The 9,158-nt window shown below is 31.0% G+C and overlaps 1 pseudogene; it reads left to right on the forward strand.

Annotated features, from left to right (window-relative positions):
• The first annotated feature begins 770 nt into the window (after positions 1 to 770).
• LOC126710131 (PTI1-like tyrosine-protein kinase At3g15890) lies at positions 771 to 3,122 on the forward strand (annotated as a pseudogene).
• The last annotated feature ends 6,036 nt before the right edge of the window (positions 3,123 to 9,158 follow it).

The following is a 9,158-nucleotide window of genomic DNA, read 5'->3' on the forward strand; positions in this document are numbered from 1 at the left end:
TTGTGAACAGCCAAGCCTATTCATAACATTAAACAACAAATTCCTTGACTTCCAAGGCTGCCTTTTGTCTGCACCATAAGACTCCTTCCTTTCTGCATTGAAGTCTCCAAAATTTTTGCCTTCTTCTTGCCTGTGGCAGAGCCAAGAAGTTTTATTTGGAGGGCCACAATTAACATAAACCATATATCTAAACAACAAAAAACTCAAGAAGAAGAAAAAAATTCGTATCATTATCATTATATTTAAAATGCTTTGAAGAATTCATTTTATATTTTATGTTTCTATTTATTTAGATGTAAAAGAATACTAGGTCATTGTATATTGTTTACTCTATAATTTATAAGTTATCTGAATATTAAATAAAACACAGTTTTTTTTAACAATTTGCTAGCAGCCAATTATTATAATTAAATCAATTATAAATTATAGGCATATGGTTAAAATGATTGAAAATTACATAGAATAAGAAAAAAAAATTACACTTGGAAAGATATTATTACATTTTACACACCAAAAAAAAAAAAAAAAAAAAAAAAAAAACTAATGTTATTTACAACCTAACACACACACACACATATCGTTACTCTTGACATATATTATGAGATGACTATTACTTAATTATTTGTTGACTACACTTACACTAAAAAGTATTTAGAAATTTAATAATAAATAAAGGGGGCCAAGTTGTATTTTCCCAATTAGCTGTAAATATAATTACATCATATATTAAAATAGATATTTTTCAAAATATTTGGGGGCCTAGGCCCCTCTAGTCCCTTTGATCATCCGCTTCTTGCTTTAACAGCCAGTTTTTTTCTTCATTCTTCACTCTCTCCCACTGCATTTACACCATTTCAATTTGTCTTTATTGTGTTTCCACTTTCCTCCCATAAGGAAAGATGATCTTCTGGAGATGCTTTTGTTGCATCTATCCAGAAGAACATCAGGAGATCAGGTATGCTTAATTTGATTATATTCTTATGCAATTGCTATGGTAATAAATCCATGTTATAGTTATAACCAAAATACTTCAATAATTGTTATTTTTTCTTTTCTTTTTCTTTTCTTCTTCTTCTTCCTTTTTTTTTTTTTTTTTTTTTTTTTTTTTTTTTTAAGTGAAAGCAAGAGTAGGGAATATCCATGGGAGATATACTCCCTTAAGGAGCTACTTCTTGCAACAAACAACTTCCATCAGGATAACAAAATTGGCGAAGGCGGTTTTGGAAGTGTTTATTGGGGTCGAACAAGTAAAGACACTGAGGTCATTAGTAAAATTATAACTTGTCTCAAAAACTTTAAACATTATTCTTAAATAAGTATGTCTATTTTTTCTTTTTTTCCTTTTTTTTTTAATTATCTATGGAGTCTCGGTTTCCTTATCTATCGGCAAGATTTTGTATGGTCGGCCATGCAAGATAAGTATGTACTTTTTTCTTTTTCTTTTTAATATTGAATTGCCCAAGTTGTTCTTATATACAGATCGCTGTTAAACGACTAAAGGCAATGAGCGCAAAGGCAGAGATGGAGTTTGCTGTGGAAGTTGAAATTCTTGGTAGGGTGAGGCATAAGAATCTCCTGGGTTTGAGGGGATTTTACGCTGGTGGGGATGAGAGGCTAATTGTCTATGATTACATGCCTAATCATAGCTTGATCACCCATTTGCATGGCCAACTTGCTGAAGATTGTCTACTAGATTGGCCTCGGAGAATGAGAATCGCCATTGGATCAGCAGCTAGAAGGTTTAGCGTAAGTAACTAATACCTCTTTTTTTTGGGAGGAACAAAAAAAAAATGATCAAGCTACTTATGAAGAATTCTACTAAAACCCACTAATTTTGAACTATACAGACCGGCCAAAAATGAAACTGTTCAGAGATTCTTTTGCAAATTTTATGCAGCATGCTTGTTTCCCACAGTATCATGAAAATGAATACATTAATTTGATTTCTGTTCTTAAAAATTAGATGTTTCCCAAATTGTACTTGATTTTTAGCAATACTTATCCAACAAAGCTATTAACACAATAAAAATTCACAATAATTTCACATCTTTCTTAAATTAGCCTACCATCTTACATACAGCTCCACCACAATGTGCAATTTCAATTTTTTTTTAAATACTAATTTGGAAATTTTATGAATTTTTATTAGGTGCCTAGCATAACTCTCACTTGTTTTTGATATCTGTTGCTTATTGTTAAGGTACTTGCACCACGAGGCCAATCCTCATATAATTCACTAAGATATAAAGGCAAGTAATGTCCTCTTAGAGACTGAGTTTGAAGCAAAAGTTGCTGACTTTGGTTTTGCAAAGCTAATACGAGAAGGTGTTACTCAACTACAAGAGTGAAGGGAACCCTAGGATATTTGGCTCCTGAATATGCCATGTGGGGCTAGGTTTTTGAGAGCTGTGATGTCTATAGCTTTGGTATTTTACTTTTAGAGATAATCAGTGCAAAAAAGCCAATAGAGAAACTCCCTGGTGGAGTGAAGCATGACATTGTGCAATGGGTCACATCCTGTGTCCAAAAGGGTGCATTTAATCACATTGTTGACCCAATGTTGAAGGGCAACTTTGATCGAGATCAACTGAAATCGGCAGTCATGATTGCTATGAGATGCACTGATGGTAACCCCGAGAACCAGCCGAGCATGATAGAAGTGGCGGAGTGGCTTGATGGTGGTGTTGGGAGGAGGAAAAAAGAGGAATCTTATATGGAAGACATTGCTGAAGAAGAAGACGAGGAACAAAATTGATACGGATTTGAAAGGTTTGAAAACTGCAATGGAAAAATCTGATGTGAGAACGACATGGGCCGAATCGAAAATGAGATGATAAAGTTGATCTTAGTTTGTCGAATTGGAATGTGTTTTCTTGGCCTAAAATGACTTGGTTTTCCAAGACACAGATTAGAGGTCAAGAGGTATGATACATACCGTCGTTTCTATTTTGGTTCCTTTTATGTTCCACCATTTGATTTATATATTATGATTTGCATGGAAACAATGTCTATTAGAAGACATTGTCACTACCTTTGTGAAGGAACAAGTGTATTTCTATAAATTGCTTATGTATTTTCTACTAGGATGCATAATATATAGGATTTCTGGTTATTAAAAAGAATCATATTAGTATATTACTATTAATCCCCAATGACTTCTTGGTCCACTTGTGCGAAATTGGTAGGAAACTTCATCCTGAAAGATATTCGAAGTTGATTCTTAAGATCCAATGAGAAGCATTTGGCTAAAATTTCAGATTTAAGAAACAACTATTAAAAATATTATGTTCGTGAAACTACTCTTAAGTCTCTAAGTATGGCACTTTTGAAAACATGAGATCACCATTCACCTCACACTTTCATGCTGAGATAGTAATTAAGGTAAAAATCAAAATTGCTAATCTCCATTTTCTTTGCAATGAAAAATGTCTATTTTATGGCATAGATTTTGTTCTTATGAAATATTAGTGTATGTGGTGACTTGTTATTTAAAATATCATTCCACCATAAAATGAATGATAATTAATCTTCAAATTGAACACTATTTCATGAAAATTAGGAGAAATTGTTCAATTCACTAGGAGGATCAAATCAACAATATCTATGATCCTCTCACTCAATAATATAATTATATCATGTGTGACAATTTATTGAGTTAAATCTTAGTCATTAGCCTAGTCATAAAAAATAATAATAAATATTCAACTTCACCTGACATCAATGGCTCCCCCACCACCATCCCGAATTCAACGTTTGGCATCACCCTCACCATCCCCAACTCCAATGCCAACAGTGATGGTGGTCCTCTCCAGTAAAGTTCCAACAATATGAAACCCACACTATAGAACAAATTTCAAACCAAACGGTCCAAACCAATCCAATCCAAAAAGAATTATGAAATCAAAGTTTGTTTTACCATTCATATAGGGGGCATGTTTTACTTCTTAATCATTGAGGGTGTTTGTGTGTAAAGTACTTTTTCTATTTGGTGTATTATAAGAATGTTGATATTATTATTAATTTGCTTCAAGTAAAGCCATATAACCAAAGTTTTAAAAAATACATATTATTTTACACAAAAAAAAAAAAAAAAAAAAAACAAATTCATAATATTAATTCAACTAAAAGTCTAAAACTGAATTACCAAAAAAATTATAATTTTTATTTTATTATTTTAATACTCTATTATAATTTTTATTTAAATAAAAGCTATTATACATTAACAACAAAATCTTAGTCTCAAAATTATAGGGTCAGTTATAGAACCTCAACAAATTAGTTAAAATCGGCCACATATATTACGTTACATCACTTACAAGTTTTTTTTTTTTTTTTTTTTTTGGAAACATCACTTACAAGTAATTTAAAATATTTCAAGTTATTTTAATATTCTAATAATAATAATAATAATAGAGAACTGCCTATTAAGTATTAATAAATTTAATAAAGGTCAATCAGTTACGGCACTTTGATGTCGATGAGCGTTGAGAAAGTATGGACGACGAGGCCCAACCAAATTGTGGTAGTCTTGGGCTTTATTAAATAGTGAAATCTAAGCTTGGGTTTAAGTGTCAGACCACTAACCATGCCATAGAAATGGGCTATGAGATATAAATAATTTGGAGTGATAGATTTTCCACAAAAGAAACTGCTATTACAAATTTACAATAGCCTCTCTTCCTTTTTGGGCCAGTGGATTAGCCTCTCTTGCTGGTCAGTGATTAATCTTTAATGTTCCACAAACCGGGGTTTGAGCGCAGGCAACATCAGCAACAGATAGAAATGAGTATCTTATAGTAATGCCCAAACCCTGGGTTTGAGCGCCGCCATAGGCCTTTGTTTATATAGCGGCAGTTACTAAAACCACCGTAATAGGTGACCTATAGTAGCGGTTTTAAAAAAATGCCGAGAAGAAAACGCCGGTATTAGTCAGTTTTTTTTAGTGTATTTGTAAAAATAGTTATATAGACTACACTACATTCAATGAAAAATGACTCAGAAATATAATTCTGTGAAAAAAGAAATTACACCTCAATGCTCTAAACCAATACATAAACTGATTTGATAAAAAAATTCTTTGTAATGAAACTACTCAATTACATTCAAATGTAGTTTTTTAACAAATTTGCAAATATCAATTTTGTTTTTATTTGTGTGCTGAAAGTATCATTTTCATTGCCTTGACAATGGGGAGCTTCGTGCACTAATGAATAAAGTAAAATGTGGAGCACTCTCCGTGTGGTCCCTTTAATTAACTGTAAAGGCACCAATATCACATGTAAATTTTAAGTAGGAGTAGAATTTAAGATATAGCTTATCCTTTTAACCAAAAAAAGATTAACAGTAACAGTGCAGATTCTGATACGTACCCAAAAAGAAAGGCTTCTAAAAAGAAAAACATGCATATAAAGTCGAAATTCACATGTTAGCGATGGATGAGCTTTTAACATCAAATAGTAGATGGTAGACCAGTGAAAAAGCATAAAGTGTAAACTCACTAATAGCCATTAGCCATGGCTAAACAATATATTTTCGATTTATGAGATCAGTAATAAGAGGAAAAGAAAAACTGAGTAAAAAAGGGTTTAAGAACAATAAAGAATGGCTAGTGCAGAGCTAAAGGTTGTAGTAGAGTGTAGAACCATAAGTTTGGGACAAATAATGTAGAAAATGGTTTCGAAAGTGGCCAAAAGAATAGGCTCTGGCGACAGCCTTTTAATCTTTGCAAATCCCAACATGCATGTTTTATAGTTAAAAGAGACCAAACCTACTCATCCTATGGTGCCTATACTCTGGTTGTAAGAAACTTACGGGACATAAATATAGGACAACCCATCTCCAATGCAGACTTCATTGAAGCAAAAAAGCGCTGGATTTGTGAATAGGAATAGCTTTGAAAGAAATGCATTTTCAGTTTGTACCCGCTGGAAGGAACATAAAATACAGCGGATAAAAGCGTATAAGTGAGCTGGAGAGAGTAGGTGAGAAGGAACTAGCCGGCCTAGAGAGAGCTAGGGTCTCTGAACTTTGAAGTTTTTGAAGTAGGGCCTCACAGAGGTTTCCCTCACTACATGCCATTTACTTGTCATTCTGTGTTTCTAACTTTCCATAGGCCATTGCTAACGGTTTCAGAAAATTAAGGACCGGTGAAGCACTGATCTCTTAGATAAAATAAAAAGAAAAAACAAACATTGCGCATTGATGGCCATATAAATTTTTGTAAGGTAGAGGGACAAAAACAGGAGTTTAAGTCTTTATGGTTAAGTTTTAATAAATAAATAAAATTGTATTTTTTAAATATCTTATACAATTACATTTATATTTGTATGGGAGCTAATTATCCTAAAATTGGACATTTTTTCGTTCATAAAAAAAGAATGGACATTTTTAAAGTTAAAATCATTGTCCATTTTTCAAATCAATATGAATTTTACTTATAAATAAAAAAGAAGACGGAAGAAAGCTTTTTCACATTTCAATTACATAATAACAAACATATCTCATCCAAAAAAATATATATATATATATATATTTGGAAACTAAACTTAGAGATTCATAAAGATATTGAAGAGATTGATGTTTTAGATTACTTTTTAGGTTGGGGTTGATGGCATGGAGGTCTAGAGATGGCAACATGACAAATTGAATAGTAGAGGTCATTAGGTAAAAAGAAATTATGGAGGAGAAGGACAGTTCGACTTTACAAAGGATGAATTTGATTAACTCTTTTGGTGAGAGTGGTTAAAATAAATATTTAGGTATCAATTTTTTATGATTTTTTGTTGAGTGTAAGAGAAATTGTTTTTTGAAGATATTTCATTTTTATAAATATTATGTGTATAGAAAAAGTTTTTGTTCCTATAAAAAAAAAAAAGTTTATGTTTATTGATATTGATTTTTAAAGTTAATAGGTGCTTTCAGTATTTATTAGTGGGTTCTAATTAGCTCAGCTGGTAAAGTCTCTAAAATTCAATCCCCGCCTACACCAAAAATTAATTGGTGTCTTGGTCTAATGATAAAAAGTTATCAATAGGAGCAGACATCATAGGTTGAAATTATCTTTAAAAAAAAATTATTAATTATTATAGCCTCTTTAGAAATATATAACTATTCAAATCATGAGCGTTAGTAATGAAAATGCAACAAAAATGTCTCTAATGATATTCCACATGAATAATTTTTTTATTATAGCATCTATTCACACATACTAAATATACCCATAGAGTATTCAACATCTACTTTAATTCTGTACAATCTTCTATTTTTAATTATTCGATAGTTGAGAGATGAAAGATTTGAAACTTAGATGTTTCCATAGGAAACACCAAGAGATGTAAGTTGAACTATAAGACTCTTGGCTGATTTTATAAAACCTTAATACATCTGCTTCAATTGCAAAATCTAGGTATAGTTTGTTAGTGTTGTATCTATATTAAGATCCTAGAGTACTTAGGGTGATTGCACTATAGAGTTCTTTCTCTATTAATTTTGAAATAAGTGGGTTATATTTTACCATAGCAAGGCAGTTCAAAGTGATGCAGGTTGGAGGTATTTTATCATTCCTAATAAGAGAAAATTCTAAAGTACTCTCGAAGCACAGAGAAATTATGTTCTCTTTTCTCACATTCATAGTGAAGTTTACTATAAATTTAATGAATAGACTGCACTCTAAATGTAAGTAGAGGGAGCATTATTCTCTGTGCTCTGGAAGTACTTAAAAATTACTTTCTAATAAGATGGTTTTGACATTAATAAAATAGAGATGAAAGAGAAAGAAAAATCATATATTGTGAAAAATGATAATAGAATAAGTTGCAAAAAATGAATTATAAGTAGGATATATATATATATATATATACACCATATATAAAATTAATTTAAATATATCTTAAATAAAATATAAATATAGACCTTTAATTAAGGCAGAAAAAAACTAATCTCTACCTTGTCACCTTTTTGAGGCAAGAAAAATCCACATGGGATAGAGGGGGACCAAACAAGAAATTTTTGTCATACCAATTTCCAAAAGGTTCGTAGCATGTAAAACTCATAATCGAAGCCATGGCAATGCCTCTAAACGTAAACGTCAATGACAATGATCATAGCAATGGTGGGTCCTTTTAGTTGTATCTGGTTTTGTTAGAGGAAAAGCGAGATTGTAGGAGTTGGGAGACTTTTCAAGTTGAGCATTCATTTGTAGGAAAAAAAAAAAAAAAAAAAAAAAAAATTCTTTTGGTATTCAGCCAGGTGCTTAAAGTGCTACTCTTTCTCTTTTATTTTGAAAAAATTACACGTTACCACCCTAAACTATGCCCCGATTACACTTTGCATTTTGACATCAAGTTTGCAATTAATTTGGATGGAAAAATATGAAAATACCTAATTGCACATCTTCTCATCAATTAAAAACAAAAGAGAAATTACACTTTAACACCCTAAATTATACTCCTGAGTCCTGATTACACTTTGCACCAAATTTTGAATTTTTGTCTAAATTAACAGCAAACTTAACGTTCAGGTGTAAAGTGTAACAATGGTCATAGTTTGGGGTGCAAAACATGCATTTGAAAAGTTTAAAGTGCAAAGTGTAATATGAAATATAGTTTAGGGTAGTAAAATGTAATTTCTCCATTTTCACTCAATAAATAAGTAAAAATAAAAGGAAAAACATTTCTTACAAACAAGCTTTGTAAGGTTTCAGTTTTTAATTAGCTACTCTATCACGGATATATATATATATATATATATATATATATAAAAGGTTGGGTTTAAGTTACACTTGGTGTAATTTTGTGTAACTCTAAGCAATGTTACACAACCCAATAATTTGTTATAGAATTCATATTTTGATTCCACCATTGAATTACATATTCAATATGTTCTTAACAATCATGCTAATTTTCATGTCAACTAAATGTTATTTATCATTTGATCCTTAAACTCATCTTTTATGCATTATTTTAAATTACAAAAACTTAAATTTAAAAAATTGATTGATGACATTACTATTAATCTTTAATCACTTTGAAATTTTGCAAACATGGAGAATATACGAAGATAATGTAATCTAACAGTAGATTTGTCAAAATTTGCATCCAATTGAATGGTGTAACATTACTTAAACACTAGGTGTAACTTGAACTCAACTCATATATATA

The sequence above is a fragment of the Quercus robur genome, chromosome 12 (genome assembly GCF_932294415.1).
Source record: "Quercus robur chromosome 12, dhQueRobu3.1, whole genome shotgun sequence".
Taxonomy (NCBI): domain Eukaryota; kingdom Viridiplantae; phylum Streptophyta; class Magnoliopsida; order Fagales; family Fagaceae; genus Quercus; species Quercus robur.